General features: G+C 51.5%; 1 long non-coding RNA gene across 1 annotated transcript; it reads left to right on the forward strand.

The window, feature by feature from the left end:
- Positions 1–1,161: 1,161 nt before the first annotated feature.
- Positions 1,162–2,044, forward strand: LOC142790191 (uncharacterized). The gene is made up of 2 exons (XR_012889397.1): positions 1,162–1,602; positions 1,750–2,044. It is a non-coding gene; the product is annotated as an uncharacterized LOC142790191 (long non-coding RNA).
- The last annotated feature ends 20,409 nt before the right edge of the window (positions 2,045–22,453 follow it).

A 22,453-nucleotide genomic window follows, 5' to 3' on the forward strand; every position in this document is an offset into this window, starting at 1 on the left:
ACTTGGCTGTTCTTAACCTGACTTCACTGCTACCAAATGAAACAATATTTGATGCATGTCTTTTACTTTTTTTTCAGGGATATGACACAAATTTGGTTATACTGCAGATAAAGATGCTCCCAACGATGCTAAAGTACAGAAAGCAAGTGAGTTTTGGTAAGTGCAGACTTTTTGTACTACGTATATGAAAGCATCGCTTTTTAGGGGCAAACTGTGCATGTGTTGGCCAGAGAATAGTTCATTACGCCACATGGTTACACTGGCACTGACAATTCGACATGGCTCCGCTGGCCCGTGTGTGTGCTCACACTGTTACCGTTAAGATAAAATGTTTATGTTTTCATTGCAGGAATTGCTGTTTGTACTAAAAAGCCAACTGCCAAGATTTGTTTACGCCGGTACTCCTAAAAGTATGCTTTCCCTATTTACATGGATTTTGGCTTGCACAAAGCATAACACTTGGGCCTAGATTCACAAAGTTGTCCATGCGCAGGCCTTCATAACAGCGTTTCTTGACTTGCCTTTACCCTGTTTTCTGCAGATGTTTCGTGGGTTTAAAAGTGCCACAGCATGTTGACCTCCCCCACTCTGAAATATTCGCGTTCAAAGTTCCGCAAGAGTGGGCTTAACTTTCTTGTGCACCTCTTTGCTAGTCCAAGATACTGAAGTGTTATGCTCTTACTAGAGGTGGCAGTGTTTCTAATGTTTGTATTTCCATCACATTGACCAAGTATGCGATCTTGGCTTGACTGGTAGCACATCCTCAACAAATAAATGTCTTTGTGGCACATGTAGAAGGCAGTACAAAATAAATAGGCAGACATTCACACCGGGAGCTAACTTCTAATAATGCTTTTTTTTTGGAAACCATGATGTGCTTATTCCAATTTGTCTAACAAGCAGTAACCTGTTTGGCTGTGAACCAACAAGACGTTGAACTAATAAAAGCTTCACATCTTGTTGCTCTCAAATATATATGTATTGGCAAGCTATCTGTGACACCGTCAAACAAAGAATTAGAATATCTGTGCATGCCTTAAGATATATTGCTTCGTTTACATATCTCGTGGCTGTGACTCGTCAACCGAGTGAACAAATGCACCCTAGTTTTCTAAATTTAAAGCATTTTTTGAAGGTAGCGCGGTCTACATTTATTTGTCTATAGTTTTGTCCAGCCGTTTGCGTCAGGTACAAAGAAATATACTAGATTATCATGTAGCCTCTGCAAATGGTTGCTTTCAAGCAGGCTTTGCATGCTTGGCTTGTGCCTGCAGGTATTGCACAATTCAAGACGCAGCAGCGTATGATAGAACAGTAGAATCGAGAGCAACTATGTGCACGAGCTAAATAAGTATTTTAACATGAGCGGACAGTACGTGTTATTTGCCACACACATGACCTCATTTAGAATGCCCATTGGTGACTGGGCTCATAGAAATGTAACTCAGCTGTGTATAGGAAACAAGTTAACTGAACCTAAGGGTATCTTTAACTGCTACAAATATGCCTTGTATAGGTGCTGCACATTTTCTTCCAGAATATTGCTGTCCGAGACATCATGTGAAGAGCGTCTACCACATCAGCATTTATATGGCTTGCCAAGTAACGTTTGGCCGAACCTTCCTTTTTTTCACATTTCGTTTTGCAGTAGACATTCTAGAATGTAAGCGCTGCTTCAGTGTGTGTGACTCATTGTTATGAATTGATTCTGGCATGTTTAACCTCACACTTCTATTTTTTTTCTTGCAGCAATGAGATGCTTCACATATGCCTGCGGTGACGTTCTGCTGCGCTAGCCTGATGGAAACACCAGCTGCGAAACTTGAGTTCTTCAGAATCGGAGAAGTTGCCCTTCTCTCACCAATGATGACACAGACTGCCCTATGCTAAAAATTCAACATTGTTTTTCCACGGATGACGCAGAAAACCTTTGATATATTATGGTGTTTGTTTAGTGCTGGCTGTGGTGTGGCGAAGTCTACTTTTACGTGTGGTCACACGTCGCCTCATAAAAAGAACAATAAAGCATTTATTTTCCTTTCAATATTGTCCACTTTTTGTGTTAGAAGCACCCAAGCAGTGCTCTTCCAAGGAGCTCTCGCCATGTGTTAAGCGTGTGACAAGCATACTCGAGATAAATACTCATTTCCCCAAGGAGTAATTGGAAGCATGTGCAGTTGGTTTTCAGAGAGTAACTGCAAACACGTGGGAGGAACGGTAAAGAGTAACTGTTGCTCTTAGAAGAGCAACTGGTGGGAGTAAGGGTTGGTCGGCAGGGAGCAACTGGTGGGAGTAACTGTTGGTCTGCAGGGAGGAACTGGAGGGAGTAACTGCTCATCTCCCGAAGGAGGAACTGAAAGGAGAGCAACGGTTCCTCCCTCTGCAGTTACTCCTTTTAGGAGAGTAATGGGAGTGGCAATGCAATTGCTCCCTGAAAGGAGCAACCCCTATACCGCTGTTGCTCCGTTTTGGCTTAGAGTGTAGCTTTGAAGATATGTTCTGATGGTGGTGAGAGTGGAGCAGGACTGTCTCCCTGGCGCACTTGGCTAGCGAGATCGGCTGTTAACCGAAAGGTTGGAGGTTCGAGCACACCCGGTGGTGTTGCGGCGCTTTTTTTTTTTCTTTGCGCTGATAGCTTTGAAGATATGTTCTGATGGTGGTGAGGGTGGAGCAAGACTGTCCCCGTGGCGCAATTGGCTAGCGCGATCGGCTGTTAACCGAAAGGTTGGAGGATCGAGCCCACCCGGTGGTGGTGCAGCGCTTTTTTTTCTTTGCGCTTGTAGCTTTGAAGATATGTTCTGATGGTGTTGAGAGTGGAGCAAGACTGTCTCTGTGGCGCAATTGGCTAGCGCGATCGGCTGTTAACCGAAAGGTTGGAGGTTCGAGCCCACCCGGTGGTGGTGCGGCGCTTTTTTTTCTTTGCGCTGATAGCTTTGAAGATATGTTCTGATACTGGTGAGAGTGGAGCAAGACTGTCTCCATTGCGCAATTGGCTAGCGCGATCGGCTGATAACCGAAAGGTTGGAGTTTCGAGCCCACCCGGTGGTGGTGCGGCGCTTTTTCTTCTTTGGGCTCATAGCTCTGAAGAAATGTTCTGACGGTGGTGAGAGTGGGGCAGGACTTTCTCCGTGGCGCAATTGGCTAGCGCGATCAACTTTTAACCGAAAGGTTGGAGGTTCGAGCCCACCGGGTGGTGGTGCGGCGCTTTTTTTTCTTTGGGGCGATAGCTCTGAAGAAATGGTTTGACGGTGGTGAGAGTGAAGCACGACTGTCTCTGTGGCGCAATTGGCTAGCGCGATCGGCTGTTAACCGAAAGGTTGTAGGTTCGAGCCCACCCGGTGGTGGTGCGGCGCTTTTTTTTCTTTGCGCTGATAGCTTTGAAGATATGTTCTGATAGTGGTGAGAGTGGAGCAAGACTGTCCCCGTGGCGCAATGGGTTAGCGCGATCGGCTGTTAACCAAAAAGTTGGAGGTTCGAGCCCTCCCGGGTGGGGTGTGTTGCTTTTTTCTTTGCGATGATAGCTTTGAAGATATTTTCTGATGGTGGTGAGCGTGGAGCACGATTGTCTCCGTGGCGCAATTGGCTAGCGCGATCGGCCGTTAACCAAAAGGTTGGAGGTTCGAGCCCACCCGGTGGTGGTGCGGCGCTTTTTTTTTCTTTGGGCTGATAGCTTGAAAGATATGTTCTAATGGTGGTGAGAGTGGAGCAGGACTGTCTCCGTGGAGCAATTGGCCAGCGCGATCGGCTGTTAACCGAAAAGTTTGAGGTTCGAGCCCTCCCGGGAGTGGTGTGTTGCTTTTTTCTTTGTGCTGATAGCTTTGAAGATATGTTCTGATGGTGGTAAGAGTGGAGCACGACTGCCTCCGTGGCGCAGTTGGCTAGTGCGATCGGCTGTTAACCGAAAGGTTGAAGGTTCGAGCCCACCCGGTGGTGGTGCGGCGCTTTTTTTTCTTTGGGCTGATAGCTTTGATGATATGTTCTGATGGTGGTGAGAGTGGAGCAAGACTGTCCCCGTGGCGCAATGGGCAAGCGCGATCGGCTGTTAACTGTGAAGTTTGTTGGTGAGGTTCGTCGCGCCGCAGAGCGTGTGACGCGTTGCGGATGGAGGAGACGGTATCTGACGTTAACAAACCACACTACAATTGTATTTGACAGCATACACACACGAAATACATAAAGCGGCAGCGTACACTACTAGTCAATTGTCTCACGTGGCGGTGCTTGGGGACCAGGAGGCTGTGGGCTGGTTGCGTCCCTGTGATGACGTAATCGTCGTCGGGTAGATGTCCGGTGTGGAAACGACGTAGCAGCAGCAGGGGTTAAGGGCCGAGTGAACGAACCGTCGCTCGGTAGCCGGTAGCCAGACAGGGCTCGTCCGCGCCAGGCCAGGACCTTGCGACGCTTGTCTCGACGGCGGTGGACAATCTGGAACCTCGCGCGTAGGTGCGGGTTCTCCGAGAGCAGCAGGCCGCGTCCCAGGTCTTGCCAGGCGAGGACCGTGAGGCGCTCGCTGTCCCGAAGACAGGCGCCCTGTGTATGCGAACCTCGCGCGTAGATGCGGGTTCTCCAACAACCTGCCGCCCGTTCTGCCGGCGTTCCAAAAAAAAAACTGTCTCGCCTGCGCGCGCCCTTCTTAATCTTCTCTGCAGCCCGAGCTCCTTCGTTTTTCTCGCCTTCCAGCGATCGGCCACTCCGTCGTCTGCTCTCGCTTTCCCTGCTTCGTCACATTACCCCCCCACTTAAGAAGGTTCTTCGCTGTGAAGAACTTGCAGCTGCCACTGGACCCCTTGGGACACCGTAGTACACGCGCACTCGGAGCACTGCACTACACTTCCGAGCCCCGCACACTCGGCACACATAAGAGACACAAAAGTTGTCACCAGTGTTCAGGGCCCCGCACACCCGACACTCTCAAAGGTACTCGCAAGACGAGATGAAAGTTGGTCCGTCACGGTAAGTAATGTGCACCGAAAAAAAAAAATTCCATCAATTATACCCGACACTGCGAAATCCTCAAGCCGTGTAGCGATGATGTTCATGCGCTTGGCAACCGGCTCATATAGTCTGCTCCTACATTCTCACTGCCTTTTATATATTCAACGCTGAAGTCGTACTCCATGAGTATGAGGCTCCAACGTAGAACACGGCTGTTGATGTGTTTGGCGGAGTTGATGTAAACGAGAGGCTTGTGGTCGCTTTGTAGTATGAACGTTCGCCCGAACAAGTAAATATGAAATTTCTGGATGGCCCACGTGAGTGCCAGGGCTTCGCGCTCGATTGTCGAATAGGCAGTTTCTCGTGGTTGCAGTCGTCGGCTAGCGTACGACACTGGGTGTAGCATAGCACCATGCCGCTGCATAAGTATGGCACCTACGCTTGTTGACGAGGCGTCGGTGCGAAGTACAAAAGGCTGAGCGAAATCGGGTGCTCTCAAGACAGGTTGTGTAGACAGCATGGTCTTGAGTGCATCGAAGGCTTTCTGTTCCTGCACTCCCCAAATTACTTTGTTAGGGGCTCTCTTTTTAGTCAGTTCAGTTAATGGTCCTGCTATCTCGGAGTACTTGTGGACGAAATCTCTGTAATAGCCCGTAAGTCCAAGGAAAGAGCGTACTTCTTTTTTCGTCTGTGGGCGCTTGGCTGCCCGTATTTTATCAAGGGTTTCGATCTGGGGTTTGATGATGCCATTTTCGACGTGATGACCGAGGAACTTTACTGACCGCTGACCAATCTCACTTTTCGTTGGTCGAATCGTCAACCCGGATTCGCTAACTCGTTGAAGAAAGGCTTCAAGTGTGGCCACGTGTTCTGTCCACGTCTCGGTTGCAACGAGCACATCGTCGAAGTAAAAGTAAATATGGGGTATATCTGCTACCACCTTCCTCATTAGACGGTTGAAGACAGCTGGGGCGGTTTTAATGCCAAACGGCATGAAACGAAACTGATAAAGGCCTGCTGATGTAGAAAACGCTGTCATTGCTTTGGACTCTTCATGCATCGGGACTTGCCAATACCCTTTAGCAAAGTCGAACTTAGAAAAATATCGTGCCTTCCCCAGTTGTCCAAAAATAACATCAACTCGAGGTATGGGCTCATTGTCGTTCAGCAGTATCTTGTTGAGTTGCCGGAAGTCAATGCATAGACGTATTGTCCCGTCTTTTTTCTTGACAACTACTATCGGCGACTGGTAGGGAGACTCAGATGGCTCGATGATGCCTTGCTTCAGCATGTCTCTAATTTCTTGTTGAACTGCCTCTTTGGTAGCAAACGGTAGTGGATACGGCCGTATGTTCACTGGTGTATCCGTTGCGACATTCAACTTGCACTGGGTGAGATGTGTTCTGCCGGGAATGTCGGTGAATACATTCTCGTAGGTATGCAGTATTCTAGCGATCTGCGTGCGCTGTTTAGTAGAGAGTGCTTCCGATATGTTCACATCGGCAGCAGATTCTTTTTGCTGAAAAGGTACGCATGGTAGATCGTCGTGCTCAGTATCATCAGCCAGACACGCGACTGACGCTTCTTTTGTTGGCTGTGGTACCGATGGTCGTTCTTGATATTTTTTGAGGAGGTTGACGTGAAACAGAGATGTTCGCGTTCCTAAATCAATAACGTAATCCACGTCATTCTTCCTCTCTAGAACTGTGAAAGGCCCTTTCCATGTTAGAATCAGTTTGTTGTTGTCCGACGGGAGTAGCAGCAGCACCTTGTCTCCAACAGCTAAACGCCGTGGTCTAGTCTTCATGTCATAGTGCTTCTTCTGCACAAGTTTGGCTTTCTGCAGCTCCTCCTTGGCTAGACGACAAGTGTTTTCAAGACGTCTCCGCAGGTCAACTACATAGCCGTACGAGGTCTTCGTCTCATCATCTAGATGATTACCAGTCCACATCTCTTTCAATATTGACATGGGCCCTCTGACGTAACGGCCATACAGTAAGTCAAACGGGGCGAAGCCCAAACTTGACTGCGGAACTTCTCTATATGCGAAAAGTAAAGGCGCTAAGTACCGGTCCCAACTTTTCGGGCACTCTTGACACATTCGTCTTATCATTCGTTTAAGTGTGCCATTGAACCTCTCGACAAGACCATTTGCCATGGGATGATATGGTGTCGTCGGCAACTGTGTGAAGGATAGAAGCCTGCTGAATTCGCGCATTAGGTGGGACGTAAAAGACGTGCCTCGGTCGCTGATGATTTCCTGAGGTACCCCCACTCGCGAGAACATCTCCAACAGTGCTTCAGCGATCCTTTCTGTTTCAATGCTTGGCAGCGCCACCGCATCAGGATACCGCGTTGCCATGTCCACCATTGTCAAAACGTATCTATTCCCTTTTTCTGACTTGGGAGATAATGGTCCCACAATGTCAATGGCCACTCTCTTAAACGGTGTATCAATGACGGGGGTTTTACCCAACGGTACTCGCCCAACTAAGTGTTTTGGGACAGTTCTCTGGCACGTGTCGCACGATTTCACAAATCGTGTGATGTCAGAAAGTACCCCTGGCCAATAGAACTCCTCGAGGATACGGTCTGTTGTGCGTTTTATACCCTGATGGCCCGCAAGAATTCCTTCATGAGCCATTTGCATTACACAATGGCGGAGGGCTGTAGGTACAACAAGTTGTTCAGTTTCTCTCTTCGATCTGAGCTTGTACCTCCTGTATAGAATTTCTTCTTTTGTAAAGAAAAGAATCTCGGCAAACCTGGTCTGGATGGGTTTATCGACGGCCTCAAAGCATTTCTGTAAGCTAGCGTCATCCCTCTGACTTTTCTGCAAGTCACGTGCACTCATATCTAGGGGACTTATTGTTGGTACCGGCAGGCGACGAGAACTCTGTCCGACTGTCGCGGCGACTTCGTTTTCCTTTGATTGCCTCGCAACCGAAGTGAATGCATCTGTAGTATAAGATCCAGTCAGCGATCCGTCGTCCGCTCCCACCCTAGATGATATTTTCATCGGACTAGCTGGACGTAGGTGTCTTTTCCAATCTTGATCAGGATCGGAGGCGTCACGGACCCCTTGGACGTTTCCCAGAACGACGTCATACAGTGGGTCATCCATGCAGATCGCGCGAGTCTTGCCTGAGGAAAAAGGGTGAAATAATTCGCACGTCTGCCTCCGGCAGTTTCAGTACCCTTCGATCAAGAAGACACACAGAGGAAACTTTCCCCGTCAGATTGCTGACTGGTACAAGGGACCTTCTCACAATAACCGAGTCGCATCCTGTATCCCGTAAGACCGTAACGGGCTGGTTTTCAAGGACGCCTTCGGCCGTAGGCATAGACTTGTCCTCCCACTTGATTCTCGTACGTTTCGAGCAATCAGTACCTTGCCGGGAAGCCTGTGTCTCCTGGTTTGATGCTTTCGGACCTTCTGCTTGCTCTTTCAGGCACGAGGCTTTACCGCTTCCCTTGTTAGGGCAGTCCTCTTTGCTATGCCCACTACGTCTACATTTTCCGCAGAAGGCTGGTTTTGTCCTTGGCCCTTTAGTATTTGCCCAGCAATCTGAGGCCTTATGACCGCGCTTTCCACAAAGCAAACAATGTGGTTTGTCCTTTTCCTCTTTCCGTAGTGCGGCCTGCGCTCGATCTGGTGGCTTTTTATGGTCCTTGTCGTCCTTACCTTTACCAAGGTTGACGAAACCCTGCGCCTCCATATAATGATCAGTAGCTTCTACTAGCTTTTCAATTCCTCGGCAATCCCTTTCCCGCAGGAAGATTGCCAGCTTCTCGTGGCACTGCGTGATGAATTGCTCTGAAACAATAACGTCTCGTAGAGCTTCGTACGTCCGTTCGGTCTTGGCCATCTCTTGCCAATGGTCGAAATAACCTAGCAATCGCCCAGCGAACTGTCGACCCGTTTCGCAGTCCTCAGGCTTCGCCGACCGAAACTTAGTGCGGTAGCCCTCCTCTGTAAACCGGAAGCGCTGCAACAACGTTTTCTTTAACGTTGCGTAATCCATGGCATGGTCAGGTGCCATCCTGCCAACAACACTTAGCGCTTCACCTGTCAAACAAAGGCTCAGTGAAAGGGCCCACTTGTCTTGCGGCCAATCCTGGCTCCTGGCGACGCGTTCAAAGCGCTGGATGTACGCGTCCAGCTCGTCGCGAACTTCGTTGAAGGGCGGTATGAGTTTGTGCGGACTTTCGTAGCTTTGAGGAGAACCCATGTGCGGACCCTCTACTGATTGACCTGTAGTCACGCTACCCGTTGTCGCATCTAACTCTCGGAGCTTCAACCTTAGTTCGAGAACCTCCTTTTCTGCTTGTAGCCTCGCCAGTGCCTCGGCATCAGCTTCTTTTGCCGCATTGCGTTCGGCTAAACGTACTTCCCGCGCTTCTCGTTCACGTACGCGCTCCTCATCGATCCACTGCTTTAGCCCTGGACCGCTCAACCCCAGTTCCTTTCCAATTGCTGTGAGCTTGTCCGTCTCCATCGTCAACCGTCAGACCCGCATAAGCGACGCGCTGCTCTTTTATAGGATAAGAGCGGTCCTGTCGCGCGGACGCCAGATGTGAAGTTTGTTGGTGAGGTTCGTCGCGCCGCAGAGCGTGTGACGCGTTGCGGATGGAGGAGACGGTATCTGACGTTAACAAACCACACTACAATTGTATTTGACAGCATACACACACGAAATACATAAAGCGGCAGCGTACACTACTAGTCAATTGTCTCACGTGGCGGTGCTTGGGGACCAGGAGGCTGTGGGCTGGTTGCGTCCCTGTGATGACGTAATCGTCGTCGGGTAGATGTCCGGTGTGGAAACGACGTAGCAGCAGCAGGGGTTAAGGGCCGAGTGAACGAACCGTCGCTCGGTAGCCGGTAGCCAGACAGGGCTCGTCCGCGCCAGGCCAGGACCTTGCGACGCTCGTCTCGACGGCGGTGGACAATCTGGAACCTCGCGCGTAGGTGCGGGTTCTCCGAGAGCAGCAGGCCGCGTCCCAGGTCTTGCCAGGCGAGGACCGTGAGGCGCTCGCTGTCCCGAAGACAGGCGCCCTGTGTATGCGAACCTCGCGCGTAGATGCGGGTTCTCCAACAACCTGCCGCCCGTTCTGCCGGCGTTCCAAAAAAAAAACTGTCTCGCCTGCGCGCGCCCTTCTTAATCTTCTCTGCAGCCCGAGCTCCTTCGTTTTTCTCGCCTTCCAGCGATCGGCCACTCCGTCGTCTGCTCTCGCTTTCCCTGCTTCGTCACATTAACCAAAAGGTTGGAATTTCGAGCCCACCCGGTGGTGGTGCGGGGCTTTTTTTTGCGCCGATAATTTGAAGATATGTTCTGATGGTGGTGAGAGTGGAGCAAGACTGTCTCCGTGGCGCAATGGGCTAGCGCGATCGGCTGTTAACCGAAAGGTTGGAATTTCGAGCCCTCCCGGGAGTGGTGTGTTGCTTTTTTCTTTGCGGTAATAGCTTTGAAGATATGTTCTGATGGTGGTGAGAGTGCAGCAGGACTGTCTTCTTGGCGCAATTGGCTAGCGCGATCAGCTGTTAACCGAAAGTTTGGAGGTTCGAGCCCACCCGGTGGTGTTGCGGCGCTTTTTTTTCTTTGTGGTAATAGCTTTGATGATATGTTCTGATGGTGGTGAGAGTGGAGCAGGACTGTCTCCGTGGCGCAATTGGCTAACGCGATTGGCTGTTAACCGAAAGGTTGGAGGTTCGAGCCCACCCGGTGGTGGTGCGGCGCTTTTTGTTCTTTGCGCTGATAGCTTTGAAGATATGTTCTGATAGTGGTGAGAGTGGAGCAAGACTGTCCCCGTGGCGCAATGGGTTAGCGCGATCGGCTGATAACCGAAAGGTTGGAGGTTCGAGCCCACCCGGTGGTGGCGCGGCGCTTTTTTTTCTTTGCGCTGATAGCTTTGAAGATATGTTCTGATGGTGGTGAGAGTGGACCAGGACTGTCTCCATGGCGCAATCGGCTAGCGCGATCGGCAGTTAACTGAAAGGTTGGAGGTTCGAGCCCACCCGGTGGTGGTGCGGCGCTTTTTTTTCTTTGGGGTGATAGCTCTGAAGAAATGTTATGACGGTGGTGAGTGTGGAGCAGGACTGTCTCCATGGCGCAATTGGCTTGCGCGATCGGCTGTTAAGCGAAAGGTTGGAGGTTCGAGCCCACCCGATGATGGTGTGGCGCTTTTTTTTCTTTGTGCTGATAGCTTTGAAGATATGTTCTGATGGTGGTGAGAGTGAAGCAGGACTGTCTCCGTGGCGCAATTGGCTAGCGCGATTGGCTGTTAACCGAAAGGTTGGAAGTTCGAGCCCACCCGGTGGTGGTGCGGTGCTTTTTTTCTTTGGGCTGATAGCTTTGAAGATATGTTCTGATGGTGGTGAGAGTGGAGCAGGACTGTCTCCGTGGCGCAATTGGCTTGCGCAATCGGCTGTTAACCGAAAGGTTGGAGGTTCGAGCCCACCCGGTGGTGGTGCGGCGCTTTTTTTTCTTTGCGCTTGTAGCTTTGAAGATATGTTCTGATGGTGTTGAGAGTGGAGCAAGAGTGTCTCTGTGGCGCAATTGGCTAGCGCGATCGGCTGTTAACCGAAAGGTTGGAGGTTCGAGCCCACCCGGTGGTGGCGCGGCGCTTTTTTTCTTTGCGCTAATAGCTTTGAAGATATGTTCTGATGGTGGTGAGAGTGGAGCACGACTGTCTCCGTGGCGCAATTGGCTAGCGCGATTGGCTGTTAACCGAAAGGTTGGAGGCTCGAGCCCACCCGGTGGTGGTGCGGTGCTTTTTTTTCTTTGGGCTGATAGCTTTGAAGATATGTTCTGATGGTGGTGAGAGTGGAGCAGGACTGTCTCCTTGGCGCAATTGGCTAGCGCGATCGGCTGTTAACCGAAAGGTTGGAGTTTCGAGCCTACCCGGTGGTGGTGCAGCGCTTTTTTTTTCTTTGTGCTGATAGCTTTGAAGATATGTTCTGATGGTGGTGAGAGTGGAGCAGGACTGTCTCCGTGGCGCAATTGGCTAGCGCGATTGGCTGTTAAACTGAAGGTTGGAGGTTCGAGCCCACCCGGTGGTGGTGCGGTGCTTTTTTTTCTTTGGGCTGATAGCTTTGAAGATATGTTCTGATGGTGGTGAGAGTGGAGCAAGACTTTCTCCCTGGCGCAATTGGCTAGCGCGATCGGCTGTTAACCGAAAGGTTGGAGGTTCGAGCACACCCGGTGGTGGTGCGGCGCTTTTTTTTCTTTGCGCTGATAGCTTTGAAGATATGTTCTGATGGTGGTGAGGGTGGAGCAAGACTGTCCCCGTGGCGCAAGTGGCTAGCGCGATCGGCTGTTAACCGAAAGGTTGGAGGTTCGAGCCCACCCGGTGGTGGTGCAGCGCTTTTTTTCTTTGCGCTTGTAGCTTTCAAGATATGTTCTGATAGTGTTGAGAGTGGAGCAAGACTGTCTCTGTGGCGCAATTGGCTAGCGCGATCGGCTGTTAACCGAAAGGTTGGAGGTTCGAGCCCACCCGGTGGTGGTGCGGCGCTTTTTTTCTTTGCGCTAATAGCTTTGAAGATATGTTCTGATGGTGTTGAGATTGGAGCAAGGCTGTCTCCGTGGCGCAATGGGCTAGAGCGATCAGCTGTTAACCGAAAGGTTGGAGTTTCGAGCCCTCCCAGGAGTGGTGTGTTGCTTTTTTCTTTGTGGTAATAGCTTTGAAGATATGTTCTGACGGTGGTGAGAGTGGAGCAGGACTGTCTCCGTGGCGCAATTGGCTAGCGCGATCGGCCGTTAACCAAAAGGTTGGAGGTTCGAGCCCACCCGGTGGTGGTGCGGCGCTTTTTTTTTCTTTGGGCTGATAGCTTGAAAGATATGTTCTAATGGTGGTGAGAGTGGAGCAGGACTGTCTCCGTGGAGCAATTGGCCAGCGCGATCGGCTGTTAACCGAAAAGTTTGAGGTTCGAGCCCTCCCGGGAGTGGTGTGTTGCTTTTTTCTTTGTGCTGATAGCTTTGAAGATATGTTCTGATGGTGGTAAGAGTGGAGCACGACTGCCTCCGTGGCGCAGTTGGCTAGTGCGATCGGCTGTTAACCGAAAGGTTGAAGGTTCGAGCCCACCCGGTGGTGGTGCGGCGCTTTTTTTTCTTTGGGCTGATAGCTTTGATGATATGTTCTGATGGTGGTGAGAGTGGAGCAAGACTGTCCCCGTGGCGCAATGGGCAAGCGCGATCGGCTGTTAACCAAAAGGTCGGAATTTCGAGCCCACCCGGTGGTGGTGCGGGGCTTTTTTTTGCGCTGATAGTTTGAAGATATGTTCTGATGGTGGTGAGAGTGGAGCAAGACTGTCTCCGTGGCGCAATGGGCTAGCGCGATCGGCTGTTAACCGAAAGGTTGGAATTTCGAGCCCTCCCGGGAGTGGTGTGTTGCTTTTTTCTTTGCGGTAATAGCTTTGAAGATATGTTCTGATGGTGGTGAGAGTGCAGCAGGACTGTCTTCTTGGCGCAATTGGCTAGCGCGATCAGCTGTTAACCGAAAGTTTGGAGGTTCGAGCCCACCCGGTGGTGTTGCGGCGCTTTTTTTTCTTTGTGGTAATAGCTTTGATGATATGTTCTGATGGTGGTGAGAGTGGAGCAGGACTGTCTCCGTGGCGCAATTGGCTAACGCGATTGGCTGTTAACCGAAAGGTTGGAGGTTCCAGCCCACCCGGTGGTGGTGGGGTGCTTTTTTTCTTTGGGCTGATAGCTTTGAAGATATGTTCTGATGGTGGTGAGAGTGGAGCAAGACTGTCCCCGTGGCGCAATTGGCTAGCGCGATCGGCTGTTAACCGAAAGGTTGGAGGTTCGAGCCCACCCGGTGGTGGTGCGGCGCTTTTTTTTCTTTGCGCTTGTAGGTTTGAAGATATGTTCTGATGGTGTTGAGAGTGGAGCAAGACTGTCTCTGTGGCGCAATTGGCTAGCGCGATCGGCTGTTAACCGAAAGGTTGGAGGTTCGAGCCCACCCGGTGGTGGTGCGGCGCTTTTTTTTCTTTGCGCTGATAGCTTTGAAGATATGTTCTGATAGTGGTGAGAGTGGAGCAAGACTGTCCCCGTGGCGCAATGGGTTAGCGCGATCGGCTGATAACCGAAAGGTTGGAGGTTCGAGCCCACCCGGTGGTGGCGCGGCGCTTTTTTTTCTTTGCGCTGATAGCTTTGAAGATATGTTCTGATGGTGGTGAGAGTGGACCAGGACTGTCTCCATGGCGCAATCGGCTAGCGCGATCGGCAGTTAACTGAAAGGTTGGAGGTTCGAGCCCACCCGGTGGTGGTGCGGCGCTTTTTTTTCTTTGGGGTGATAGCTCTGAAGAAATGTTATGACGGTGGTGAGTGTGGAGCAGGACTGTCTCCATGGCGCAATTGGCTTGCGCGATCGGCTGTTAACCGAAAGGTTGGAGGTTCGAGCCCACCCGATGATGGTGTGGCGCTTTTTTTTCTTTGTGCTGATAGCTTTGAAGATATGTTCTGATGGTGGTGAGAGTGAAGCAGGACTGTCTCCGTGGCGCAATTGGCTAGCGCGATTGGCTGTTAACCGAAAGGTTGGAAGTTCGAGCCCACCCGGTGGTGGTGCGGTGCTTTTTTTCTTTGGGCTGATAGCTTTGAAGATATGTTCTGATGGTGGTGAGAGTGGAGCAGGACTGTCTCCGTGGCGCAATTGGCTTGCGCAATCGGCTGTTAACCGAAAGGTTGGAGGTTCGAGCCCACCCGGTGGTGGTGCGGCGCTTTTTTTTCTTTGCGCTTGTAGCTTTGAAGATATGTTCTGATGGTGTTGAGAGTGGAGCAAGAGTGTCTCTGTGGCGCAATTGGCTAGCGCGATCGGCTGTTAACCGAAAGGTTGGAGGTTCGAGCCCACCCGGTGGTGGCGCGGCGCTTTTTTTCTTTGCGCTAATAGCTTTGAAGATATGTTCTGATGGTGGTGAGAGTGGAGCACGACTGTCTCCGTGGCGCAATTGGCTAGCGCGATTGGCTGTTAACCGAAAGGTTGGAGGCTCGAGCCCACCCGTTGGTGGTGCGGTGCTTTTTTTTCTTTGGGCTGATAGCTTTGAAGATATGTTCTGATGGTGGTGAGAGTGGAGCAGGACTGTCTCCTTGGCGCAATTGGCTAGCGCGATCGGCTGTTAACCGAAAGGTTGGAGTTTCGAGCCTACCCGGTGGTGGTGCAGCGCTTTTTTTTCTTTGTGCTGATAGCTTTGAAGATATGTTCTGATGGTGGTGAGAGTGGAGCAGGACTGTCTCCGTGGCGCAATTGGCTAGCGCGATTGGCTGTTAAACTAAAGGTTGGAGGTTCGAGCCCACCCGGTGGTGGTGCGGTGCTTTTTTTTCTTTGGGCTGATAGCTTTGAAGATATGTTCTGATGGTGGTGAGAGTGGAGCAAGACTTTCTCCCTGGCGCAATTGGCTAGCGCGATCGGCTGTTAACCGAAAGGTTGGAGGTTCGAGCACACCCGGTGGTGGTGCGGCGCTTTTTTTTCTTTGCGCTGATAGCTTTGAAGATATGTTCTGATGGTGGTGAGGGTGGAGCAAGACTGTCTCCGTGGCGCAATTCGCTAGCGCGATCGGCTGTTAACCGAAAGGTTGGAGGTTCGAGCCCACCCGGTGGTGGTGCAGCGCTTTTTTTTCTGTGCGCTTGTAGCTTTCAAGATATGTTCTGATAGTGTTGAGAGTGGAGCAAGACTGTCTCTGTGGCGCAATTGGCTAGCGCGATCGGCTGTTAACCGAAAGGTTGGAGGTTCGAGCCCACCCGGTGGTGGTGCGGCGCTTTTTTTCTTTGCGCTAATAGCTTTGAATATATGTTCTGATGGTGTTGAGATTGGAGCAAGGCTGTCTCCGTGGCGCAATGGGCTAGAGCGATCAGCTGTTAACCGAAAGGTTGGAGTTTCGAGCCCTCCCAGGAGTGGTGTGTTGCTTTTTTCTTTGTGGTAATAGCTTTGAAGATATGTTCTGACGGTGGTGAGAGTGGAGCAGGACTGTCTCCATGGCGCAATTGGCTAGTGCGATCGGCTGTTAACCGAAAGGTTGGAGTTTCGAGCCCACCCGGTGGTGGTGCGGCGCTTTTTTCTCTTTGTGCTGATAGCTTTGAAGATATGTTCTGATGGTGGTGAGAGTGGAGCAGGACTGTCTCTGTGGCGCAATTGGCTAACGCGATTGGCTGTTAACCGAAAGGTTGGAGGTTCGAGCCCACCCGGTGGTGGTGCAGCGCTTTTTTTTCTTTGCGCTTGTAGCTTTGAAGATATGTTCTGATGGTGTTGAGAGTGGAGCAAGACTGTCTCCGTGGCGCAATTGGCTAGCGCGATCGGCTGTTAACCGAAAGGTTGGAGGTTCGAGCCCACCCGGTGGTAGTGCGGCGCTTTTTTTTCTTTGCGCTGATAGCTTTGAAGATATGTTCTGATGGTGGTGAGAATGGAGCAAGACTGTCCCCGTGGCGCATTGGGTTAGCGCGATCGGCTGTTAACCGAAAGGTTGGAGGTTCGAGCCCACCCGGTGGTGGCGCGGCGCTTTTTTTCTTTGCGCTAATAGCTTTGAAGATATGTTCTGATGGTGGTGAGAGTGGAGCAGGACTGTCTCCGTGGCGCAATTGGCTTGCGCGATCGGCTGTTAACCAAAAGGTTGGAGGTTCGAGCCCTCCCAGGAGTGGTGTGTTGCTTTTTTCTTTGTGGTAATAGCTTTGAAGATATGTTCTGATGGTGGTGAGAGTGGAGCAGGACTGTCTCCATGGCGCAATTGGCTAGCGCGATCGGCTGTTAACCGAAAGGTTGGAGTTTCGAGCCTACCCGGTGGTGGTGCGGCGCTTTTTTTTCTTTGTGCTGATAGCTTTGAAGATATGTTCTGATGGTGGTGAGAGTGGAGCAGGACTGTCTCCATGGCGCAATTGGCTAGCGCGATTGGCTGTTAAACGAAAGGTTGGAGGTTCGAGCCCACCCGGTGGTGGTCCGGTGCTTTTTTTTCTTTGGGCTGATAGCTTTGAAGATATGTTCTGATGGTGGTGAGAGTGGAGCAGGACTGTCTCCCTGGCGCAATTGGCTAGCGCGATCGGCTGTTAACCGAAAGGTTGGAGGTTCGAGCACACCCGGTGGTGGTGCGGCGCTTTTTTTCTTTGCGCTGATAGCTTTGAAGATATGTTCTGATGGTGGTGAGGGTGGCGCAAGACTGTCCCCGTGGAGCAATTGGCTAGCGCGATCGGCTGTTAACCGAAAGGTTGGAGGTTCGAGCGCACCCGGTGGTGGTGCGGCGCTTTTTTTTTCTTTGCGCTTGTAGCTTTGAAGATATGTTCTGATGGTGTTGAGAGTGGAGCAAGACTGTCTCTGTGGCGCAATTGGCTAGCGCGATCGGCTGTTAACCGAAAGGTTAGAGGTTCGAGCCCACCTGGTGGTGGTGCGGCGCTTTTTTTTCTTTGCACTGATAGCTTTGAAGATATGTTCTGATAGTGGTGAGAGTGGAGCAAGACTGTCCCCGTGTCGCAATGGGTTAGCGCGATCGGCTTTTAACCAAAAAGTTGGAGGTTCGAGCCCTCCCGGGTGGGGTGTGTTGCTTTTTTCTTTGCGGTGATAGCTTTGAAGATATTTTCTGATGTTGGTGAGGGTGGAGCACGATTGTCTCCGTGGCGCAATTGGCTAGCGCGATCGGCCGTTAACCAAAAGGTTGGAGGTTCGAGCCCACCCGGTGGTGGTGCGGCGCTTTTTTTTTCTTTGGGCTGATAGCTTGAAAGATATGTTCTAATGGTGGTGAGAGTGGAGCAGGACTGTCTCCGTGGAGCAATTGGCCAGCGCGATCGGCTGTTAACCGAAAAGTTGGAGGTTCGAGCCCTCCCGGGAGTGGTGTGTTGCTTTTTTCTTTGTGCTGATAGCTTTGAAGATATGTTCTGATGGTGGTAAGAGTGGAGCACGACTGCCTTCATGGCGCAATTGGCTAGTGCGATCGGCTGTTAACCGAAAGGTTGAAGGTTCGAGCCCACCCGGTGGTGGTGCGGCGCTTTTTTTTCTTTGGGCTGATAGCTTTGATGATATGTTCTGATGGTGGTGAGAGTGGAGCAAGACTGTCCCCGTGGCGCAATGGGCAAGCGCGATCGGCTGTTAACCAAAAGGTTGGAATTTCGAGCCCACCCGGTGGTGGTGCTGCGCTTTTTTTGCGCTGATAGTTTGAAGATATGTTCTGATGGTGGTGAGAGTGGAGAAAGGCTGTCTCCGTGGCGCAATGGGCTAGCGCGATCGGCTGTTAACCGAAAGGTTGGAATTTCGAGCCCTCCCGGGAGTGGTGTGTTGCTTTTTTCTTTGCGGTAATAGCTTTGAAGATATGTTCTGATGGTGGTGAGAGTGCAGCAGGACTGTCTTCGTGGCGCAATTGGCTAGCGCGATCGGCTGTTAACCGAAAGGTTGGAGGTTCGAGCCAACCCGGTGGTGTTGCGGCGCTTTTTTTTCTTTGTGGTAATAGCTTTGACGATATGTTCTGATGGTGGTGTGAGTGGAGCAGGACTGTCTCCATGGCGCAATTGGCTAGCGCGATCGGCTGTTAACCGAAAGGTTGGAGTTTCGAGCCCACCCGGTGGTGGTGCGGCGCTTTTTTCTCTTTGTGCTGATAGCTTTAAGATATGTTCTGATGGTGGTGAGAGTGGAGCAGGACTGTCTCTCTGGCGCAATTGGCTAGCGTGATCGGCTGTTAACCGAAAAATTGGAGGTTCGAGCCCACCCGGTGGTGGTGCGGCGCTTTTTTTTCTTTGTGCTGATAGCTTTGAAGATATGTTCTGATGGTGGTGAGAGTGGAGCCAGACTGTCCCCGTGGCGCAATTGGCTAGCGCGATCGGCTGGTAACCGAAAGGTTGGAGGTTCGAGCCCGCCCGGTGGTGGTGCGGCGCTTTTTTTTCTTTGCACTTGTAGCTTTGAAGATATGTTCTGATGGTGTTGAGAGTGGTGCAAGACTGTCTCTGTGGCGCAACTGGCTAGCGCGATCGGCTGTTAACCGAAAGGTTGGAGGTTCGAGCCCACCCGGTGGTGGTGCGGCGCTTTTTTTCTTTGCGCTGATAGCTTTGAAGATATGTTCTGATAGTGGTGAGAGTGGAGCAAGACTGTCCCCGTGGCGCAATGGGTTAGCGCGATCGGCTGTTAACCGAAAGGTTGCAGGTTCGAGCCCACCCGGTGGTGGCGCTGCGCTTTTTTTTCTTTGCGCTGATAGCTTTGAAGATATGTTCTGATGGTGGTGAGAGTGGAGCAGGACTGTCTCCGTGGCGCAATCGGCTAGCGCGATCGGCTGTTAACTGAACGGTTGGAGGTTCGAGCCCACCCGGTGGGGTTGCGGCGCTTTTTTTTATTTGGGGTGATAGCTCTGAAGAAATGTTTTGACGGTGGTGAGTGTGGAGCAGGACTGTCTCCGTGGCGCAATTGGCTTGCGCGATCGGCTGTTAACCGAAAGGTTGGAGGTTCGAGCCCACCCGATGATGGTGTGGCGCTTTTTTTTCTTCGTGCTGATAGCTTTGAAGATATGTTCTGATGGTGGTGAGAGTGAAGCAGGACTGTCTCCGTGGCGCAATTGGCTAGCGCGATTGGCCGTTAACCGAAAGGTTGGAAGTTCGAGCCCACCCGGTGGTGGTGCGGTGCTTTTTTTCTTTAGGCTGATAGCTTTGAAGATATGTTCTGATGGTGGTGAGAGTGGAGCAGGACTGTCTCCATGGCGCAATTGGCTTGCGCAATCGGCTGTTAACCGAAACGTTGGAGGTTCGAGCCCACCCGGTGGTGGTGCGGCGCTTTTTTTTCTTTGCGCTGATAGCTTTGAAGATATGTTCTGATAGTGGTGAGAGTGGAGCAAGACTGTCCCCGTGGCGCAATGGGTTAGCGCGATCGGCTGTTAACCGAAAGGTTGGAGGTTCGAGCCCACCCGTAGGTGGCGCGGCACTTTTTTTCTTTGCGCTAATAGCTTTGAAGATATGTTCTGATGGTGGTGAGAGTGGAGCAGGACTGTCTCCCTGGCGCACTTGGCTAGCGCGATTGGCTGTTAACCGAAAGGTTGGAGGTTCCAGCCCACCCGGTGGTGGTGCGGTGCTTTTTTTCTTTGGGCTGATATCTTTGAAGATAGGTTCTGATGGTGGTGAGAGTGGAGCAGGACTGTCTCTGTGGCGCTATTGGCTAACGCGATTGGCTGTTAACCGAAAGGTTGGAGGTTCGAGCCCACCCGGTGGTGGTGCGGCGCTTTTTTTTTTCTTTGCGCTTGTAGCTTTGAAGATATGTTCTGATGGTGGTGAGAGTGGAGCAGGACTGTCTCCCTGGCGCACTTGGCTAGCGCGATCGGCTGTTAACCGAAAGGTTGGAGGTTCGAGCACACCCGGCGGTGGTGCGGCGCTTTTTTTTTTCTTTGCGCTGATAGCTTTGAAGATATGTTCTGATGGTGGTGAGGGTGGAGCAAGACTGTCCCCGTGGCGCAATTGGCTAGCGCGATCGGCTGTTAACCGAAAGGTTGGAGGTTCGAGCCCACCCGGTGGTGGTGCAGCGCTTTTTTTTCTTTGCGCTTGTAGCTTTGAAGATATGTTCTGATGGTGTTGAGAGTGGAGCAAGACTGTCTCTGTGGCGCAATTGGCTAGCGCGATCGGCTGTTAACCGAAAGGTTGGAGGTTCGAGCCCACCCGGTGGTGGTGCGGCGCTTTTTTTTTCTTTGCGCTGATAGCTTTGAAGATATGTTCTGATAGTGGTGAGAGTGGAGCAAGACTGTCCCCATGGCGCAATGGGTTAGCGCGATCGGCTGTTAACCGAAAGGTTGGAGGTTCGAGCCCACCCGAAGGTGGCGCGGCGCTTTTTTTTGCGCTAATAGCTTTGAAGATATGTTCTGATGGTGGTGAGAGTGGAGCAGGACTGTCTCCATGGCGCAATTGGCTAGCGCGATCGGCTGATAACCGAAAGGTTGGAGTTTCGAGCCCACCCGGTGGTGGTGCGGCGCTTTTTCTTCTTTGGGCTCATAGCTCTGAAGAAATGTTCTGACGGTGGTGAGAGTGGGGCAGGACTGTCTCCGTGGCGCAATTGGCTAGCGCGATCAACTTTTAACCGAAAGGTTGGAGGTTCGAGCCCACCCGGTGGTGGTGCGGCGCTTTTTTTTCTTTGGGGCGATAGCTCTGAAGAAATGGTCTGACGGTGGTGAGAGTGAAGCACGACTGTCTCTGTGGCGCAATTGGCTAGCGCGATCGGCTGTTAACCGAAAGGTTGTAGGTTCGAGCCCACCCGGTGGTGGTGCGGCGCTTTTTTTTCTTTGCGCTGATAGCTTTGAAGATATGTTCTGATAGTGGTGAGAGTGGAGCAAGACAGTCCCCGTGGCGCAATGGGTTAGCGCGATCGGCTGTTAACCAAAAAGTTGGAGGTTCGAGCCCTCCCGGGTGGGGTGTGTTGCTTTTTTCTTTGCGATGATAGCTTTGAAGATATTTTCTGATGGTGGTGAGCGTGGAGCACGATTGTCTCCGTGGCGCAATTGGCTAGCGCGATCGGCCGTTAACCAAAAGGTTGGAGGTTCGAGCCCACCCGGTGGTGGTGCGGCGCTTTTTTTTTCTTTGGGCTGATAGCTTGACAGATATGTTCTAATGGTGGTGAGAGTGGAGCAGGACTGTCTCCGTGGAGCAATTGGCCAGCGCGATCGGCTGTTAACCGAAAAGTTTGAGGTTCGAGCCCTCCCGGGAGTGGTGTGTTGCTTTTTTCTTTGTGCTGATAGCTTTGAAGATATGTTCTGATGGTGGTAAGAGTGGAGCACGACTGCCTCCGTGGCGCAGTTGGCTAGTGCGATCGGCTGTTAACCGAAAGGTTGAAGGTTCGAGCCCACCCGGTGGTGGTGCGGCGCTTTTTTTTCTTTGGGCTGATAGCTTTGATGATATGTTCTGATGGTGGTGAGAGTGGAGCAAGACTGTCCCCGTGGCGCAATGGGCAAGCGCGATCGGCTATTAACCAAAAGGTTGGAATTTCGAGCCCACCCGGTGGTGGTGCGGGGCTTTTTTTTGCGCTGATAGTTTGAAGATATGTTCTGATGGTGGTGAGAGTGGAGCAACACTGTCTCCGTGGCGCAATGGGCTAGCGCGATCGGCTGTTAACCGAAAGGTTGGAATTTCGAGCCCTCCCGGGAGTGGTGTGTTGCTTTTTTCTTTGCGGTAATAGCTTTGAAGATATGTTCTGATGGTGGTGAGAGTGCAGCAGGACTGTCTTCTTGGCGCAATTGGCTAGCGCGATCAGCTGTTAACCGAAAGTTTGGAGGTTCGAGCCCACCCGGTGGTGTTGCGGCGCTTTTTTTTCTTTGTGGTAATAGCTATGAAGATATGTTCTGATGGTGGTGAGAGTGGAGCAGGACTGTCTCCATGGCGCAATTGGCTAGCGCGATCGGCTGTTAACCGAAAGGTTGGAGTTTCGAGCCCACCCGGTGGTGGTGCGGCGCTTTTTTTTGCGCTGATAGTTTGAAGATATGTTCTGATGGTGGTGAGAGTGGAGAAAGGCTGTCTCCGTGGCGCAATGGGCTAGCGCGATCGGCTGTTAACCGAAAGGTTGGAATTTCGAGCCCTCCCGGGAG

This window comes from Rhipicephalus microplus, unplaced genomic scaffold (genome assembly GCF_043290135.1).
Source record: "Rhipicephalus microplus isolate Deutch F79 unplaced genomic scaffold, USDA_Rmic scaffold_80, whole genome shotgun sequence".
NCBI classification, from domain to species: Eukaryota; Metazoa; Arthropoda; class Arachnida; order Ixodida; family Ixodidae; genus Rhipicephalus; species Rhipicephalus microplus.